We start from the raw sequence: 20,756 nt of genomic DNA, 5'->3' as shown, positions 1-20,756 counted from the left end.
ACTAAATGTGTCATTTCAAGTAGTGATGTTTCAAGACCTTGTATGGACAGTAAACTCAAACCTCTGCGCTCAGCATTTCCTCTTTTCACACATCTGCGTCAGCAAGTGTAAACAAGTAGGTTACTTTAAAGTTTTTGAAGTAGCTAACAGGCCTTCTTCTTTGTGGCCTCACTTAATGCCGAGGCCCCCAGTGGGTTGCATGGGAAAGAAATACAGTTTTTATTATATGCTTGTTATAATATTGAATATTTATTATAATACAGTTAATTGTGAAAAAAGCTCATTTGGACAGGTATTGTGCCCTAGGTTATAGGTGTGATTGCTCATGTCGAAGTTGTTGATTGTACAGATTTTTGGAAGACAACGGGCGGAGCCGAGGGTCCTGAGCGCCAGGACAACACACATCTGCTTCACTTCCAGAACAAGTACATGTGTTTTCTCAAGTGAAAAACAACTGCTTGTTTCTTTATTTGCCAAATCCATCAATAAATTAGGAACACAGGGAAACCCTGGCTTCAGGAGAGAATGGGAGATCACTCATTAGATGTATACATGTTTCGCTAAAAACACATTGGAAATGCCTCAAATGCACCTTTGCCATGTGTTTTAGACCATGCTCTATGGATAAGTGAAATAGAGGAACTCGTATATAATCAGCCTGCTTAGGAGACTTTACGTCTGATCTTCAGTTATTGTAAGTCAAGGGTTAGGGTCCCATAAGTGGCTGCCCACTTTTCCTAAACAGAATTGACCATGCTAAGAAAAATTAAGTATAACTTTACTCATACGTCGTCTAGCAATTAGTTGTTTGTGCCTCACATTCCTGTCTCTTTATTTACTCTGCTGTCTGTTTACAAATGTTTAACGTCAATATGAGCATGATGGTTAACAGGCTCTGTCGGCATTGTTCTGACACAGCAGGGACTCTGGCATCACTTTGTGACAGGCTGATGTTCATCACAGCAGTGCAATGAACCCAGTGCACGCCTCTCCCCATCATGGTATTTGAGGCAAAACAGAATGACGCAAGACACTGTCATCGTCTTTGTCCCAACTCATGTTTTATTAATCAGGGACACTGTTCCCTTTCCGCAAATACATCACTTCTAAATGGTATTTTATTCTCTGGAGGTCTTACATACATACATACATATAACTAGAAATGCTTTTCATAATTCAGGTTTGTTAGGTAATGGCGACTGCTTACGAAGGTGGAAATCACCTATTTGTATCTGTGCCTGACAAAATGAATGGTTAAACACAACTTGCAGACAGGCGTATGATAAATAGAAAAAGACATTGCTGTCTAATTCTCTAAATATCTGAAGTTTTCAGGTTTGGAAGGTGATCGAACCGCATACATTTAAAAAGACTATCTTACCATTACATCCATCATCATTGGAGATGTGCAGCTATAACACTTAAATGCCAATCTGTTTTCTAATTTAATATTGTTTTTTATTCCCCTTTTATTCTAGGGACACAATAATTCCTCACTATAAAAAACACTGAACTGCCACTGAATTGTTCTTTATCACGTGACCTTTAAATGAGCACAAATATAAAAACACATTTAGAAGACAACCTTTAATAGAACATTCTTTTGCAAGATAAATGTTTTTATGAATGCAGGATTTCCCACACAGTCTATACTTGGGCGGGCCGCCCAGGTATATTAACGGCCGCCCAAGTATATTTCGCGACCCATTTAGTTTTTTTTTTAGTTTTTTTTAATTTTTCGTCCGTGACCACGACGCCATCTGCAATTTGGGGTGAAGTGTCTTGCCCAGGGACACAACGACATGCTGACTGCAGTGGGGTTTGAACCTGTGAGCCCCTGAACCGAACACCTTCGCACAACCCACTGCGCCACACACCTAAAACCAGAACAATATATTACAGCATATTTAAGGCATGCTGTACTGTATTTCAATGTGTTGAGTCAGGTTGGGACAGAGCAGGCCAATGTGTGCCTCGACCATCTGTTCCCCTCTGACACCATGTTGCCAACTTCTTCTCAGTTGGTTTCCTCGTATCTAATGAGCCAAATGGTTGTTGATGCTTTAAAGCAAACATCCTGAACCGTTAACTTGTAGTTAGTTATACAAGCTAGGAGTATTTCACAACAAATCACCACAGCTAATTCCATGCATTAGTCTCCCTGTGAGAGGGAACTCATGTAAGTATAAGCTTCAGATAAATGCCTTAAGTGTTAGTTTGGAATCAAAATAGCACAACATCTCAACATTGACCAGTGCATGAAAAACGATGTTTTTGCCTGCCGTGTCTCGCCTTTAACAAACAATTTATGTGGCTCGTATCGCTGAAAGCCAGGCCCGGCACCGCCTTTTTTCTTTCTTTTTTTTTTAAGCGGCTCCCTCTCCACTTTTGGCAGCACCCCCTGAGCAAAATGACTTCCCGCGGCTATGGGAGGGAGCCGCTTAATAAAAAAAATAAAAAATAAAAAACCCGGTGCCGGGCCGGGCCCAGCTGTAAGCGATACGAGCCGCATAAATTGTTTGTTAAAGGCGAGACACGGCAGGCAAAAACATCGTTTTTCATGCACTGGTCAATGTTGAGCTATTTTGATTCCAAAACATGTTTTCTTTCAGGCTTTTGGAAGGAAAACGTACAAAATTCAAAAAACCAAAGTTCAGATTATGGTTCCTGAAATGTGTTAAAATATGCGTACATTTAATAAGATAATGGCTCATTTGCATATTAAGAAAACTTGTAATACAAGAAACAATTGCCTTATTGTAGGTAATTAACTGGAGAAATTACCCTATTCACCTGGTGTGTCTCGCCTTAACTGTTAACTGTACTGTCATTTAAATAAAAAAATAAGCTTAAGGGACAACTTGAATGCTTTTTTCTTAATGCATTGCATAAAGATCGGATCGGAAAAAATCGGTATCAGCAGATTGTCAAAATCAAATGATCGGAAGCAAAAAAAGGTGATCGGGACATCCCTAGTTTGGAGTGATGACGTCTTAATAGTCTAATTTAGTCCCGTGTTAGGAACCGCTTTTTTTCAAGACATTTAAAAGCTTTGGACATTCACATGTCGGATACTTACTGACTTCTTTTATGTTGTAGGAAAAAAAAGTCTCAGATTGTTAACCAAAGAAAACAAGTTAAAAAAAATATAGCGACATCAAAAACCATAAAGAAACCATAAGGGACTCAATCCAGAGAAAAAGCAATCTGAGTATAAAGAAGTTATCATTTTCAATGGGGTGATATAACAATATATATTATAAGATTACAACTAGCTTGCATTGTTGACCTGTCAATATTCAGGAAGCAGTCCCTTCAGAGGTGAAGCTTTATGAACGCCTGACTGATAAACTGCTGCTGAGATTTAGAGCAGTGTCAGGTTACATCTTGCACCAGGGCTAAAATGTGTTTGTGTTAAATTAATTGAGACTTTTCTCTCCTGTTACTGATATTGTATCCTCTGCCTCGCAGGATACTTTTTACATTGATCTGTTAGGGGAAGCAGTGGAAGCTGATGCTCCTCTCCATGGAGCTACGGTGAAACCAAACCACATCAACACTTAATAACGAGGGCGACTGCAACTCATAAAGCCCTGGAGAGAGAGAGGTCTGAGATATTGATAAGGGCATTCAATCAGATATCTACAAAAGTCCTTTTACTCAATCGTTTCTCCTCTGATATTCATTGTTTGATAAGAATGCAAGGCAGGTTGAAATATTTTTGATTAAATGTGCCAATGATTAGTCCATGAATGATCACTCCGCCGGGCATACAGTAGGCAGGGGAAATCAGCTGGTGTGAGCAATATGTCCTTCCGCCAGACCAGGGCTGAGAGGGCGTCCACCCCGAGAGCGGGGGGGCGTGACATCACGTGACTTGAATTGAATTGAGCCGTCCCTTTATAGATACTATCTCTTTACGTATTAGTGAAGGGAATTCCGGCTCTTTTTAGTGAGCCAGATCATTTGACTCGGCTCACTAAGAAGAGCTCTTTCGGCTCCCAAACGGCTCTTCATTTTACCACAGTTTACCATGGAGCCTCAGTTTTGCCGCTGCGAGGCTCCGGCGCTCACAGTTCACGCTCGCGCTTCACTCGCACCCCCGTCAAGGGCCGCCGGCAGTTCACTTTCCGTCACAGGAACACGCTTTGCTGGCGGCGAAAAGAATCCCACCAGACTCCTTTGCCCCTCCAACAGAGGGATGTCCTTGTCCTTTTGCCTTTTCAAGCTATAAAAACTCTCGATCTTCTCTCGAATTATTTTCTTTTTTGGACTCCCTCGGCTCGAGTTCAGGGTGTTCCGAGCTGAATAAGGGCATCAAATGACGGCAAGACGCCCCCCTGGCGGACACGCTGCCCGTCTTAAAAAGCTGATCAGAGTATTTATTTGCCTGTATCACCTCTTATAGAAAGGAGGAGGGATTTATAATAGTCCAAATGTTTCAGTACTCTTCTTTCACCCTCACATTACATAGCTGAAGATAGAAGACATAATCCTTTTAAAAGATTATATCTTTCACTTCCAGCAGCATGGTGTGTTTTTATCTGTAACGAGGCTGCCGGACATGCGGATAAGGCTTAGCTTTGATATATGTTCCAGATTATATTTTATAGTGTAATCATTAATATGATAAGGGATGTTGCAGGTCTTCTAATGTTGTATTGATTCATCCGCTATAAAATAGTTGTATCATCATCAGCCAACTTTAACTCTGCATGCACCTCAAGTTAGCTTGCGACTCACTTGAACAAATGTAGCAGGAATGAGCAGCTTCACTATGGAGTGTCAATTGTTTCTTTGCTTGAAGATGGGACACATGAGCAGCAGCAACGTTCTCTCATAAAGAAACTTGGTACAGCGTTGGAGGCGGGGCCGCGATCATTTCTATGAGAGTTGCTCAGTGGCACAAGAAGCCAAGATGGCCTCACTTTCTAGAACAAATAAAAAAAACGGATCCTGAAGGGATCTTTCACCGATTGGGCCGGTAGAGCATGTGCACGTTTTCCTTGAACTCTGCCTCCAATCCGCAGCGTCATGGCTGATCTCAGCTCAGACATATCATTCGAGGGGGAAGGTAACTCTAGATTCAGCTTTTAGAACATTTTAACAACTTTAAGTACCCAATGATTTAAATAAGGGCTGTTCAAGTGTTTGTACTTGTTAGTTGATTAAGCTGAAACAAGTATTTGCTGATTAATAGACATCTGTTTGCCAATGCAAGTCAATGAAAACACCCGGCCTACTTCCTGGGGGCTTGCTCCAGCTTAACATGCTGATGCTGCTCCTCTCATTGACTAAAGATGGTGCAGAAAAGTGGCAAGTCTAAGGCTGCGGCCCCACGAGGACGAAAACGGCTAAACGCATAGGATTAACGCAAACGCAATCGCAAACGGCTTCCGTCCACATGCAATAATTATCTGGATAGTGTCTGCCCACACGAGACCGCTCCGTTTAGCTCCAACCGCTGGAGAAGCTGCAGTACATATGCAGGAGCCTGTAGGTGGCGCTGTAACTTCCTCCACAAAAGCAGCGAAGAAGAAGGTTGTCATGGTTGCCCTTCTGTTTATTCTCCGCGGTGGGGGCCGAGGGAACCGGGCAGAGTTTTTCGCCAGTCAACGTGTATTAAAGTTTCAATCTTCCGGATAAAATTATAAAAGTGCCGGTCAAAGCCTCTCTTTTCCCTCCCTCTCTTCAGACAGCGTCAGTGTCTGTCTCATGCAGCAGCTCATCCAGTAATGAGTGACCCGGCCGACTGTAAACATAAACATATTTATAACTAGTTTAGGGAGTTTGAGAGGTAATTAAAATAGCTAAGGGCGATGATCAGACTTGAAGTGTGTGTTTTGCTGGAGCGGGAGGAGCTGCAGGTGAGCAGAGCTGCGTGTCTCCGTCCTGTCAGATTAGACTTCACTCGCGAGAGAAAGATAAATAATCTGAATTCAGGGTGCAGTTTACTTTGACGCGGGGGTGAGCAGCAGAGGTGGGGAGAGGCGGGGCTATTGCCTCATCATTATTGCTGTAGATGTTGCACAAACAACTGTAGCATGGTCAATAGCGTCCGGAGCACGATAGCAACTCTGCGATCCGCCATTGTTGTTGTTGTTGGTGGCGAAACACTTCAGCACTGGCGCGGGGTAAACGGAGGTGAGCAGAAGAGGTGGGGAGAGGCGGGGCTATTGCGCAATCACTATCAGTGATCTGAAAATGTCCGTATAGGGCGCACACACGGAGCCGTTTGACCCCCCAGAGAGTGGCGTATGCATTTCTATCCACCTTGGGACCCGTTGTCGTTTCCTCAGTCGTTTAGTGCCATATTCGGTCGTCCTCGTGTGGCCGAACGGTCTATATGACACTAAACAGTAACGCAAACGACCGAATTCGTCCTCGTGGGGCCGCAGCCTAAGACAGTTGCTCCGAATGATAACTGATGATACTGGATTGGCCTTGTTTCTGGTGCTCAATGACATTTGTGCCTTGTTTTCATATTGAAATAACATTATTGCTACAACTGAACCCATGCGAATTGAAGGAACAGTTGACATAATATAAGAACCGTTACATACTGACTATCACCAAGAAAAGCACCTGTAAATGTAGCTTCCATTAAAAAATATCTGCATTTGCACTGTTAAAGCGTATTTAAAAAGCAATGAGGCATTTAAAATAAAATATTAAATGAAAATAACGAATAATTGTTATAATAAGAAAAACCTGAATTACAATGTTAGTGAAAAACAGTCATCACAGTGGCCCTGCTTGTTCATCTCCATAAGTGCCCCACTTATATATGAAATCTTTGTTCTGGTACATTCCTGAATTTACACACAACTGCAAGAACACATAGAAGGACTGTGGCCTTTACCCGGTCATAAATCACATGCTATGTAAAAATCTAATCAACCTCCAGTATGACAGGAAGAAGAGATGTCCTTCCCAAGGCAAGACACACTAACTCCAGTCGGAGTAAAGTTTTGATTCGGTCGGTGTGTGCAAAATAATCCCAAAAAAAGACTGTCTGCTTCTTAATACATGGCTACAGTTACCTCTGCATGCATGCATCATCTGACGGGATTAGAAAGCAAATAAACTAGGGGATGAGGGAACACACAGTCATCCTCCTCCCGCATTACCTCCCCCATTATTTGTACAAACCTTGAGTCAACCTTTGGTTCCCGAGGGATTTCATTTGCTTACACACCTGTCGCAGTGTTTACGACCTGCAGGGACCTAGTCAGCGTGTTCCGAATGGATGAAGTGCAATTACAGCTGAGACAATCTGACATTATTTAGCCAGGAGAAACTCTGTCCTCAGGCAAGAGTCATCCCCTTTAACATCGGTTTAATTACCGAGTTGTATTATTTTCACAGAACCAAATGAATGAGGTGTTTTGGATGTAATGTTATGCATGCCTCCCTTTTTCCACATAAAATATCACACTCACCCATTAAAAAACCGGCATAGGATGAGAAAGGGATAAAGACTCGAATAAGACAGGGAGTGGCTGCTTTATTATGATTTGCACAAGAGATTACCTCGTTCAGAGGTAATCCCTGCTCTGTACTATGACAAGAAAATCCCTTTTTATATTGCAGGGTGTAAATAATCCAAATAAAACTCAATCTTTGCTCCAGAGTGTGTGAGAACATGATTTATACTGAACTCTGACATTACATTAGAGGCAGTTCCATTAAAAAAAGAAAGGAACAGCAGTGGGTTTTTGAGCTTGGTTGAAATGTCAGTACTTGATAAAGTTGTATAGTTTAAAGTTTCAAAGCCATCCCATGTGCAACTGTGTCAAATCCTGCAAGAACGACAACTGAACGGTCACATATTACTGTACTAACACAAGGACAACAACCAGCGTCTTTCACTGCTGACATGCAGGGACCCTTGCGCTGAAAAGGCCAAAAAAGGAGGAAAAAACAAGTGTGGGCAATATCTTATGGAGATATATATAGGCTACCAAAGGTCATTTACTTTGTAAATCTAAGCCAACTTCAGGTAAAGCTATTTATTTACCACTACGTCTCCCTTTGGCCAGTCGTAAATATCAAACATGTTTAAAGAAATGTTTATGTTAAAGACTGGCAGTGACAGAATCTGAATCACGGCCTGAAGTGAGCTATTGCTTAAATATACAACACATTATATTATGTTATCTTCTAACTGTGCACCAACTGGCCCCATTCCAACCGGAAAAGATAAGAAGTCCCACCAAGATCATATTCATTATCAGCTCAACAGTTATCTACAGTATGTCCCCACTCCCCACACAGGTGTTCATTTAAATACTTGGAGAATCCGCGACAATAAGGACTGAAGCTGCTCTTGAGGCCCGTGATGGATCAACACGTTGGTTTGTCCTATTTTTGAAACACATTTGCAATTTTCTATATGTGAAGTTCCAGGAGTTTTTTGCAAGGTTGCTGATGTGCAATATCTTATCCAGCTTCTCCTATAGTGAATTGGGTAATCTTCACTCCTCCACTCCAAAAACTACAAATTGGTAGGGCTGTACCCGAATATTCGAATATTCGTACGTTGGAGTACTATTCGGGTTTCAATTTCGTTATTAGTTTTCTTTTGGTAGCCGCATCTCCAATATCAACGTAAGAGCTTGTGCCTCTTTGGGGGTGCTAACACTTAACCATAAACGTTATTGCTTACTTTCTCCGTCTTTATATGTAGATATGACTTCTCTCCGTTAACCTCCGTCACGTTGTTTCCGTAGCAACAACAGCGCTAACTCTCCTTAAAAATAAAAGCATGTCAATACAAAATAGGAAGCCAAGCCAAATTACACTTAAGACATATACAACTGCAAAAGTAACACGTGTTGAAGCGGTTCGCTGCTGATTACTACGCATCTCCCACCCCCACCGCGCGGGCCGAATATTCGCTGCTGATTACGACCGAATATCCGGAGCCCGAATAATGGCATTCGGGATAGCCCTACAAATTGGCTGACAGTCTTACTGCTTTTAACACAGGAAGTGATTGCACTTCAAACCACAGCAGTTGTGCCTACATGGCATGCAACATCGCAATACCCTGGTTTCACTATCCCCTGTTCAAGCAATGCAACACTTCGGTAAATCAAATGTTCCTTGGTGCTGCAGTTGAGAACCCAGCAGATGTACTCTCACAACCACAATGCAGAGGCTATAAACAGCAGATGATAAAACCCTAATCAGTAAAGTGACTGGCTGAAAAACACGGTGGAGTAAGTCTGCAAATGAATAGACAGTGTGTAAAGGTGGGGGGGGGGGGGGGGGTCTGTGTACTGTGTGGGCAGCCTTTAGTCAACTTGTATGAATACAATTTGTAAGGCAGTGAGACACAATCTCGGCTACCAGGGATGTCAGTGTAGGAGTGTTGCCCTGGAGACCGCTTTTAAAACTAGAGTATTAACAATAAATACTTCATATTTTACTGCCGATTATTCGAAATCATACTACATTCTTCAATTGTCGAGGGAGACAATGACTCCTCGAATTTGACTATGATTATCAACTCGATAGCTTGAGATAGGTAGTGCATGAAAATGCTAAATTATGTTTGCGATCTTTTCAAATATGTTATTGTTGTGTGGTGGTGATGCAGTAATAGTCAGTGAGGATTGGCAACAAAAATATCCAGAATTCATAAAAGCAGATGTGATACTATTCAATAGACTACTTAAGGCAAGGCAATTTATATAGCACTTTTCAACACAAGGCAATTCAAAGTGCTTTCCAAAAAACGAAAGACATTAAGAAAATGGCATTTAAAATCAGTCATTAAAAAGAAAAGCTAATAAAATAAACATTAAAAGAAAAAATACATGGATAAAAGTGCAGTCTAAGATATGAACAGTTCAATTAAATTAATTAAAAGCAGCGACAAAAAGAAAAGTCTTCAGCCTGGATTTAAAAGTAGTAAGAGTTGCAGCGGACCTGCAGGTTTCTGGGAGTTTGTTCCAGATATTTGGAGCATAATAACTGAACGCTGCTTTACCATGTTTAGTTCTGACTCTGGGGACAGAAAGCTGACCAGTCCCTGAAGACCTGAGAGATCTGGATGGTTCATAATTTAGCAGAAGGTCAGAAATGTATTTTGGGCCTAAACCATTCAGTGCTTTATAAACCAGCAGCAGTATTTTGAAATCTATTCTTTGACACACAGGAAGCCAGTGTAAAGACTTCAGAACAGGAGTGATGTGATCCACTTTCTTAGTGTTAGTGAGGACTCCAGCAGCAGCGTTCTGAATCAGCTGCAGCTTTCTAATAGATTTTTTAGTGAGACCTGTGAAGACACCATTGCAGTAGTCCAGTCTACTGAAGATAAAAGCATGGACAAGTTTTTCCAAATCCTGCTGTGACATTAGTCTTTTAATCCTAGATATGTTCTTTAGGTGATAGTAGGCTGATTAAGTAACTGTTTTAATGTGACTGTTGAAACTCAGGTCAGAGTCCATGACTACACCTAGATTTCTGGCTTTATCTGTTGTTTTGAGCATTGCAGACTGAAGCTCAGCGCTAACTTTTATACGTTCTGACTTGGCTCCAAAAACCATTACCTCAGTTTTATCTTTGTTTAATTGGAGAAAGTTCTGACACATCTAGTCATTGATTTGTTCAATGTACTTACTCAGTGTTTGAATTGGAACATAGTCTCCTGGTGAAATTATTACGTACATTTGTGTGTCATCCGCATAGCTATGGTAACTTATTCTGTTGTTTTTCATTATCTGAGCCAGTGGTAGCATGTAGACGTTAAAGAGAAGAGGCCCCAAGATGGAGCCTTGAGGTACCCCACATGTCATATTTGTCAACTCAGATGTGTATTTACCTATAGAAACAAAGTTGTTTCTGTCCTTTAAGTAGGATTCAAGCAGGGGCAAGTGTGGAAGAAAAATTCTGAGTAAACATTTCCCTAGTATTTTCAGTTAAATATCACTTTGTAGTTATCTCTTATTGAACATTTTTGTGAACAGAAATAGAGCTCTCAAAGAAAACACAGGAATGGTCAGAGAGTGCAACATCAGTCACCACAACCTTAGAGATATTCAGACCCTTTGAGATAATTAAGTCCAGAGTGTGCCCCTTATTGTGCGTGGGCTCCGTCACATGCTGAGTCAGTCCATAGTTATCAAGAACACAAAACAGTTCTTTCGCCCCTCTGTCCTGGGGGTTGCCAACATGGATGTTAAAATCACCAACAATGACTAGACGGTCAAAGTCAATACACACTATAGAGAGCAGTTCGGTAAAATCATCAAAAAAGCTTGCACAGTATTTGGGTGGTCTATAGATATTTAGGAACAGAGCTCAAGAGGAGCATTTCAGCTGAAGGGCCACATATTCAAAAGAATCAAAGTTTCCATACGATGTCTTCCTGCATTGAAGGGAATCATTGAACAGAATAGCAACTCCACCCCCTTTCTTATGCATTCTTTCCTGACTCATAAAACTAAAGTTGGGAGGGGTTGATTCGATAAGAACAGCTGCACTGTTATTTTGTTCAATCCAAGTTTCTGTTAAAAACATAAAATCGAGATTGTGCTCAGTGATAATATCATTGATTAAAAATGTTTTTCCTGCCAAAGACCTGACATTTAATAAAGCTAGTTTATGTTCGTTAAACACACTATCAGTCAGGTTTTTTGTAACAAGCTGTGGCTGACATGGAATCACTGCTAAATTAGATAAACTCACACAAACATTTGAGCGCTTCCTGTATCTAAGATGATTCACCGCTCTTAATCTATTACCTATCAACACAGATATCGGCAAAGCTACAGGCAGGCAGCGCCCCGGCATGTCCTGGAAAGAGTAGACAGTGCCATACGCCCTTGAGCCTGGACCCTGCACATATCAGTTTGCAGCGTTTTGTACACACACATCCCTATCGGGCTTTGAAGGGGAGGGAGGACCCACCAGCCTACTTCCTCTCATAGGAGAGCAGGGTGAGGGCGACACTGTAAGCCGGGGGAGATGGTGCGCATCTCTGCTTTGGTGATTTTGATGGGCGTCGTTGAGTTTACTTAAATAAACAAGCTTGACACATGCTTTTCAAAGTGGTAAGCAGCATGATTTGTATAGATTTCATGTGACAGTGGTATGATACTATAACATTTAGCTAAATAAATGATTGCTTTTTATTAATTATTACAGAGCTTCTACTTATTTTATCAAATTTACTGGAAAAAAGTTAATGCCACAATAATGATATTATAATTATAAAAAAAAAATGTAAAAGTACATTTACGATGCTAAATTGTGTTAGTCCAATGTACCCTTGTAAACAGGATTTTGTTTTAGGCTGAAATGTTTTTTTATATATTAAAAAAAAAATGGGTAACCATTACAAATTGGGTGATAGTAACTTTTTTTATTGAAATTAAATTGAAATGTTGATACTCAAAATCAAAGCAGGAACGGCACACTTCAAGTATTATTATTCCATCTCCGCCTACTTGTGCGTATTTACGCGACTTGTAGAAAAAAATATATCATAACCTGTATAATCTGTTTAACCAAGAGTAGATCATTTACAATGACATGAAACATCTCTTGGCATCACTTTGAATAAGCTGCAACCAGAGTTTAGCACTTTTGCCATGAAAATGACATATTCATTGATTAACGTTAACATTTTCTGACAATCAACTAATCAATCAATTGTTTCATCGACATATCTAAATGTGAGGGGTCAGACTCCACTAGGGCATGTGATCCATGCGTTTCATCGTGTTTGTATTATTTTCCCTCAACAGGAAACTAGCCTGCTGAATGCTGTGGCGATTCATCCTAATAAGCCTACATTGATTAGTGCATCAACAGGAAATGTAATGACAACAATGCTGATAGCTAATTAACCTTTTATGTAATTTTAAAAGTGATTAAAAGCCTTTGCTGGTTATAGAGTCACAGATAGTGTGTTGCTGTACGGTTCATTATCAAACTGTGCATGCAGCCATACAACACATACAATAATAGGTCCATTCATTTCCCACTGAAATACAGCAGGTCACTCGGGAAACCTGAGCAATGTGTGGGTGGTCGCCAAACTTAATGCGAAAGCTCAACTGTTCCGGGACACCTCTCTGAAAGACCCAAGTTTTATAGTTTCCCATAAATTCATATGATGCTACTTCCCTAGTGTTTGGTAGCTTTAACTCACAAAAAATGCCAACACTATGAAAGGTGTTAAAGAAATACATAGAGTGACATGTCAGCTGTAAACTTTGAAGGCGCAGACAACTAGATAAACAAAAATGAGGGTCTGTCCTCACTCAGGATGAGTCAACAAACTGCGATCCATCAATATGTGTTTCACAATGAAAACAAGCTGTGCACGAATGAGTCATAAAACCCTGAAATGATACAGCATTCAACTACTTCCGGTAACCTCGTCTCGATGTCAATGGTTTTTTGAACGTCTTTATAATAAGATCTATTGTTAAGATACGCTTAAGAGGTGTTCATGTTTTGTGCTACAACATAAATATATCAGTAATGACCTCATTTGTGAATGTCAGAAGCTTCTATGAGTCTTAAAAATGGCTGTTTCTAACGAGGGTCTTAATAAGATTACTAAACGTCATCATGCCAAACACAAGTCTGCCTTTATCTTAGCAGTTGTGATGTTGAGACATGTGATGGATTTCATGTAGATGCAGTTCCTTTCTAGCTTAACATTAGCTTTTTACTACTGGTGATTGCATTTACGCTTTATAAATCATAAAGTCGTGTAATAATGAAGATTATCCTGCAAAACCAAATGTGTAAGTACCATAAATATGTGTGCTTTCTTTCTGCGATATTCCAAAATCCCATTTATTTTTGTCGAGGGAGCCCTTGAGGTGCTCACTTCCGGGCGACCTACAAAAACACATCATCACCGCACCCCTTTGTGTGTTCCTAAATACGGGCCCTGGTCTGCAGTTGAAACCTGGCTGTGCTCAGCGGTCAGACAGCTGCTGGACTGAATGTAATAATTGTGCTGCGGCAGTGGGTGTTCTTCTGAGACAAGGAAATGAGAGTATGAGCTGAAGCCCAACTGATCCAGCTCTGCAGCTGTGAAAGCCAACCAAGTGAGAGCAGCCAGCTCTGAAAAATGCTCTGAATTCATCCGAGTCCAGACCACCTGCACGCAGCAGATGTGCTCCACGACACCGAGACACTGGCACTCTATGCCCCTCGCCGGCCACTGGAAATCTATCTTTTAGCCTTTATAGACTGTTACTAAGTATTTTCTTTTAAAAAAGTGCATCCTTGTTAATCCCCTGAACAATTTCCCTGCCAGATGAGCTAAGAATCTCCTTTATTTTCTTGAATTTCCGACATCTTCGATAACCGTTTCCCTCAGCAGTCTGGGACACAGCAGTGATAAACATCAACACTGCATTCTTAAAAAGATGGAAAAGTCTAAATGTGAATTTTCAGTTTATCCATCCATAGCTCTCTTGTCCACAACAGGATACATTTGTTTGGCATCTGAAAGGACCTAGGCAATAAAATGACTAAGTTTCCATCATTTGAGGATCATACTGTTACATGGTTGCTAAGCACAAGCTTGACCAATGTGATTAACTGAGGCAGGATCAATTTTTCCAACCTTTGCTGCACTCACAGGCCAAAACAAGTATAAGCGAACACATTCCATTATCTATTCATGTATCGTATTCGTAACCTCAAAACAATCTACACCACTGAGGCTACATTTCTACATCAAATCTGAACTTAACGTATCCTTCAAACAGTGGTGTAAAGTAACCAAGTACATTTAGTCAAGTACAATTTTGAGGAACCTTTACTTTACTTGAGTATTTCCATTTTCCGCTACTTTGTACTTCTACTCCACTACAATTCAGTGGTAAATGGTGTACCTTTACTCTACTACATTTATGTAATACCTTTAGTTACTTCACATATTTGAATCAATGATGTGAAATACAAAAAACTCTAATATTAGACTTTAGTTAAACCTGGAGTAAATGCACAAGCTACCCTGCAGTATACAAAGTCATTAAAACTAGCTGCACCTTTACCAGCTTTGATAACACTTTAAAGTATCAACTTCTCCACGCTGCTTTCAAACTCTGAGTAAACAACTTGTGCTTCACTTTGAGGCTGTCTGAAGGTGTATACAGGTCTCAGATGGACTTAGTATCACATTAAGAACAATATTCAGTAATAAGTCTGGCAACAATAGCTGGTTTAAATGATTTATTGGAGCTTGCAACGTTTTGAACAGACATCCCCAGTCAACTCGTTTTTCTTTTTGTAGTCCCCGCTGTTCGCGTCGGGATATCTCTATCGTAACCACAACCGCACACACTGGTACTGAATGTGCATCACAGTCTTCCTACCGAGCCAAATATACCAAAAGATGTATGTAAACGACAGAAGAAGCGATCGAAATGTGTATTTCAGTCGAAGGCCACGCCCCCCACCTCTGTAAACCAGTTGATCGGGGAACCAGTTCATCCGAAACACCGCTAAACGCGTTGGTTTGATACGCTCTTAATGTTTATGTGATTTTATCAGCCAGGGTCATTTTCCAATCGTGATACCAACATTCCAAACACTATCACTTATGTAACCAACATTGAAGAAGAAAAGTAGCAATGTTAATGCTAAGAAAACGACGTATTATGGTTATACAAACCCCATTGCCAAAAATGTGCGTTTAATTGTCGCAGCTATGGGCGAAAGGAAAGGATATGAAAGGGACATTGCAACAGCACCACAGCGCCAACAACCTACCCAATGCTGCGGATACGGTACAGGAGACTTGGGTCCGTCGGTCAGAAAACCTTCACGGAATCCAGTGCCAGTCCTGCTGTCCTCTTGAGTCACTTTCCGGGCATTTTATGTGTACGCAGACCGTGTCAGTCGCACGGTAGACTGGCTGTGATACGGCTGATAACAACCAGACTGCTACAGCGGCACTGCTCCACTGCTGTTAAGAGACGAGCTGTGATTAGTCCACAATTCAGAGTCGGTTTGTTTGTCAGAGCTGATTGGTCAAACGCTGTGGGGCGGGACTACCGTAGATTTAAAAGCACAGTACATTCACAACGAATTTGATTTCAGGTTCAGACCTCCAGCCTGAAGGGAATGATTAGTATAAAACAAATAATCACTTAAATTAATTTAAAATATCCTAAATACCTGAGAAAGCAAAAGTATGCTTTCTCTTTTCAGCATATAGCAGCCTAAGTAAGTACCCACTAGCAAATGTGACCTTGTCTGCTTCCTATATATTTCAATGGCCTACATTTCTCTAGCCACGTGATATAAACTAAATAATTAGATTTTGGGCATTCTGAAATTAGCCTTAATAGATGCTTTTGTTTGAAGATGGAGAGTATAGGAGACCATATCACAATCTAAACAGGTCAGAAGAAATACAAAATAAGGTTTAAACACACATTAACCACAGAAATATATAAAAAGTTAAAATATTGTTACAAAAAACGGACTCATAAATGCATTATATTGCAGATTAAAGCATCTCCACATGCAGGAATTCTTCCATTTCATTACATGAGTTGATGTCCCTTTTACTTCATATTGGTAAGTGAAGCAGCTGCTGTGTCCCAGAAAGGAGACAAAAGCCAAGCCACCACATTATCTGTGCCTGAAGGTCAGAGAAAGACTGAGGCAGCGGGACTAAAAGCACTTCGGGCCTCTGAGAGTAAGGGAGGGCAGATCAAACCTCTCACCAAGATAAAGCTTGCAATTCTCCTTCGGAAAAATATTTCTCATGGCAGTGGAAGCTTTGAAAGCGGCGACAGAGAAGAGATGTCCAGAGATCAATGATGCCATTATGGTGGACGCTCTGGTTTCAGTCACAGTGAACGGTCAGCAGAGTCAGCACTCAACATCTCTAGCGTTCGGAGTTCAAAAGTGCATGTTAACTGATATGAGCAGACAGAGAAAACTGAGAGCACATAGAGTGTGGACAATGTGCCATTTAAAAGGTTGATACTGATACTTCCATTTTCAAATTAACTTCAGAAATTCAGCGTATTTACAGTAGACTGTTTTGTTCCCCAAAAATGAATAGCGTTTTCCTCCCAATTAATTCTGTCACAGTAGCATTTTAAACACAACAGCACTTTTCATCCATCCTTAAATTGTTTGATTTAAAACCACCTTTATATACTGTATAACATTATTCAAAAGATTATAGTGATAGAGCAACAAAAAAAACACATGCAGCTGTGGTCTAGCACGACTGCATATCAGATGACTGGATACATTATATTTATTTAAATATTTCAACATTTATTGATCCATCTGCAACAAATACTTGGACAGTTGACACCTCTATGCCACTCAATAAGATGCTCAGTATCATATAGTGTTGATTGCAACCAAATCTAGTGGTATGAACAGATGTGGTTTGGCCAACACTAATATTTCCCATGAGACTCATTTACAGCAGAAACAATGCACAGTGACAGCATTCCTTTGAGATGTGGTAATCAGACCGTTTATATACCACTGCTGATTTCTTCACCATAATCCAACATTCCCCCTCATTCAAGGAGGTACGACTCATCATCCATTGGAAGGCTGTTGAGGTAGATGAGGGCAAATATAGCTGCTGCCACAATGCACCCCCTGGAGACTTTGACTCAAGGGTCTGCTGCAGTGTGAGAACGGATGGGGGTCATTGGAAAATGGGAGGAAATGTGCAGTCTAACAATGCCTATCTCCTCTGGGAGGAGGTACACAGGCCAAGGTGTTGAGGTAAGAAATTGTTTATAGAGCAGAAAAAGTTTGAATGACCAGGATTAGCCACATCATTTGTAGCTATAAGGTACTAAAGTTAAGTACACTGTGCAATGCAAAATAAAGGGAAGCTGGCTCATTAATACAAATCTAATTTAATAAAAGAAGTCCAACTGTGTTTTATTTTTGCAAATAAACCCAGAGTCAGATTTTGCATCCTGCAAATATTCTGGATGTGCTTTCGGTGTGTTGTATTGAAATAAAGTTAACTTAAATATTAGCCTAGTTAAAAGGAAAACACTTGTGTCACTTCTATCTTGTCTAAATATATATTTTTCCCAAAGGCAGGTTGTAATATGTATATCCATTCTGTATTTGTATGTTAAAAGAAATGAGTTAAGAATACTTTTATCCTTGCAAAGTTGACTTTATGTAGAACCTTCAATAATGTCATTCTTAAATATTCCAATAAATCGCAATCTACTTATTAATATGTATACTCAGAGTCACAGCTATACCCAAACTAACCCAACTTTTCAATGCCTGAAATAAATCGAAATGTTCTTCTCAAATGCATGATTTTGTAGTTCATAGTTATGTCAGTTACTATATTTAGCCGTGACATGAGGCAAGTCCAATTTTCTGATATGGTTTGGATAGCATGAAGTTGGTGGTTTAAAACCAGAGGAAGAGTTCTTTCTAGAAAGATGTATGGCCTTGATTGACAGAGTAACCTTGAGTGTGTGTTTGTCAGTGTTTGCTGTTCAGCAGTCCAGTTTTCCCTTTGCAGAGACATGCCAACAAAAAGCATGAAACACTGCACTTCTCTAAATGTAAGACAAATGTGTCTTGTTTTTTCTCTGTTACTGTGTGATTAAACCAAGTTGACTGCAGCTCGAGTTAACCATTCTGTTCCCACACATTCATCACAGATAAACACCTTAAAACCATCAGATGTTCCTTCATCAAAGCTGATAATCATTCTTAAGTTAGTTGCATTGCTTTTGCAACAACACAAAAATGCTGAGAGAAGCTAATTGATTCATCAACAACGGTCCATTCTGGACCTTTCAGCGATGACCAGTTTTCCTCTTTGACACTGCTGTAACACAGCATTAGCTTATTATAACAACATGACAACTTAGCATTGGGCTAAAGTAGCATACAATAAATGTATTTTTTCTTTCCATCTGGAATGGATCAGAATCTAATGACTCATGTTATTATTTATTTCCTTCAGATGGCGCTTTCGTCTGTTTTCACATTTGTATCATCCCTTCTCGATTCTCCTTGCTCTAATATAGCTGTAATATATACAAGACAATTGTACCTGTCTCTCATTGAAGAGCAGTTTGAAGGTTTGATAAAAAAATATTTCTGAAATGATGGAGACAATTGTCAGTGGCCTTAAACTTGGCAGCGCTTATCTGGCAAACATTATTAACATGAGCTTTTTATTATTAATAGTCTATATCCCACAAAAGGCTGCCCATGGCCAAATTGGGGCCCTAGGCGAAAATGTATCATGACTCATGAGGCTTATTATGTGTGCAGGTAGTCATAAAGCAGTATTGCACAAATATTATTATTTTTACCTGATAAAATGTTATGGAATCACCAAAGTCATAATAATGAACATAAAAGCAACATGAATGCATGTACCAAATATAATTGGAATTCTTGGATTGAAACAGAATGAGACAGATTAAATTAATGTGTGGAAGTAGAAGGGCGTGACTTCGCCACTAGTCACGCCCATCTACTTCTGGTCCATGGGACCTTATTTCGGAAAAATAATGTATTGAAGTCAATGGAGAGAGAAAACTTATCTTTCGATCCCATTTGAATTGTGCCATGAATTACACATATGTTTGTCAATCTTAAAAAATTATTTCCAAAAAGTCACATTTTGTCGTAAAACTGTTGAAATGTAAGACTATGAAAAATACGCAACTAGAAAGACTACAAATCCCAGAGTCACGTAAGTGATGTCACCATTGTTTTCCTCCACTAAGAGATAGCTAAAATCAGCGCCATATAGATATAATCTATCTATATGGCGCTGCCTAAGATCAGATAACTTTAACAAGATGCCTGTGTGCTTAGTACCAGGTTGTTATCATACCAGCAATGGGTCTTGCTTGTTCTTTCGCTTCCCGTCTGATGAAAGGACCAGGAGTGGCTGGATCAAGTTAGCTACCTAGCTAGTAGCTAGCACGTTAGTTAGCATTACAGCCTTGTCATTTGTATTAGCCTTAATATGAAGTAACATTAAGTAACCCAAAATGTTAAACAGTAAGAGTAGTAGTCATATTTCGTGAACCCTGAAGAGCATAGGCGGCGCGTGAGGCTCAAGTTTGGGAAGGCTAAATCACTTTGTTTTACCTGACGCTGCCCGCCTCCGGCATCTATAGAAAAGAGATCAACTCAGTGAAAGCACCGCCTGCTGACCAATCAGAGCTCAGTGTGCGGAGTTTAAAGCTATCAAGTCATATTACAGGATAAAGGAAATAAAGTTTAAACTGCTGTATGCAGAGACGACGCCGACGTTTCGCACTTATCATTCATATCACATTCAATCAGATCATCGATCAGATAATATCATAGCCTATCAGCTGAGCCGTATCTGGCCGTGCAACACTCAGTGTCACATACTGTATGCAGAAGTATTATTTTAAGCAACACATTAGGTTTGACGAAACACTCAACTCAAATGTAATTAAAGTCAGATCCACTCGTGTCTTAGCAGTCATATCATAAAACTGTTACGCTTTCAAACACTCGGTAGTTCATTTATTTTGTAACCAGTTGTTCTGTATTCACCTTGCAGGTGGCTTGTATCCTGGATTATTATGTTTAAGTCATGGATGACTAATATTAGACAAATATGAACTTTAAAGTTCATATTTGTCTAATATTAGTTTAAGTCATGGATGACTAATATTAGACAAATATGAAAAGTTCATATTTGTCTAATATTAGTCATCCATGACTTAAACTAATATTAGACAAATATGAACTTTACA

General features: G+C 40.1%; 1 protein-coding gene across 2 annotated transcripts in view; it reads right to left on the bottom strand.

Annotated features, from left to right (window-relative positions):
* tpst1 (tyrosylprotein sulfotransferase 1) overlaps positions 1 to 15,950 on the bottom strand; it is a 43,849-nt gene extending 27,899 nt beyond the window's left edge. For both annotated transcript variants that reach the window (XM_034097458.1, XM_034097459.1), the window contains exon 1: positions 15,754 to 15,950. The gene's annotated coding sequence lies outside the window, so the exon portion shown is untranslated. The remainder of the gene's footprint in view (positions 1 to 15,753) is intronic.
* Between the last annotated feature and the right edge of the window lie 4,806 nt (positions 15,951 to 20,756).

This window comes from Pseudochaenichthys georgianus, chromosome 13 (assembly GCF_902827115.2).
Source record: "Pseudochaenichthys georgianus chromosome 13, fPseGeo1.2, whole genome shotgun sequence".
Taxonomy (NCBI): Eukaryota; Metazoa; Chordata; class Actinopteri; order Perciformes; family Channichthyidae; genus Pseudochaenichthys; species Pseudochaenichthys georgianus.
The sequence above is the reverse complement of the archived record's forward strand: the minus strand, read 5'-3'. Positions and strand labels throughout refer to the sequence as shown.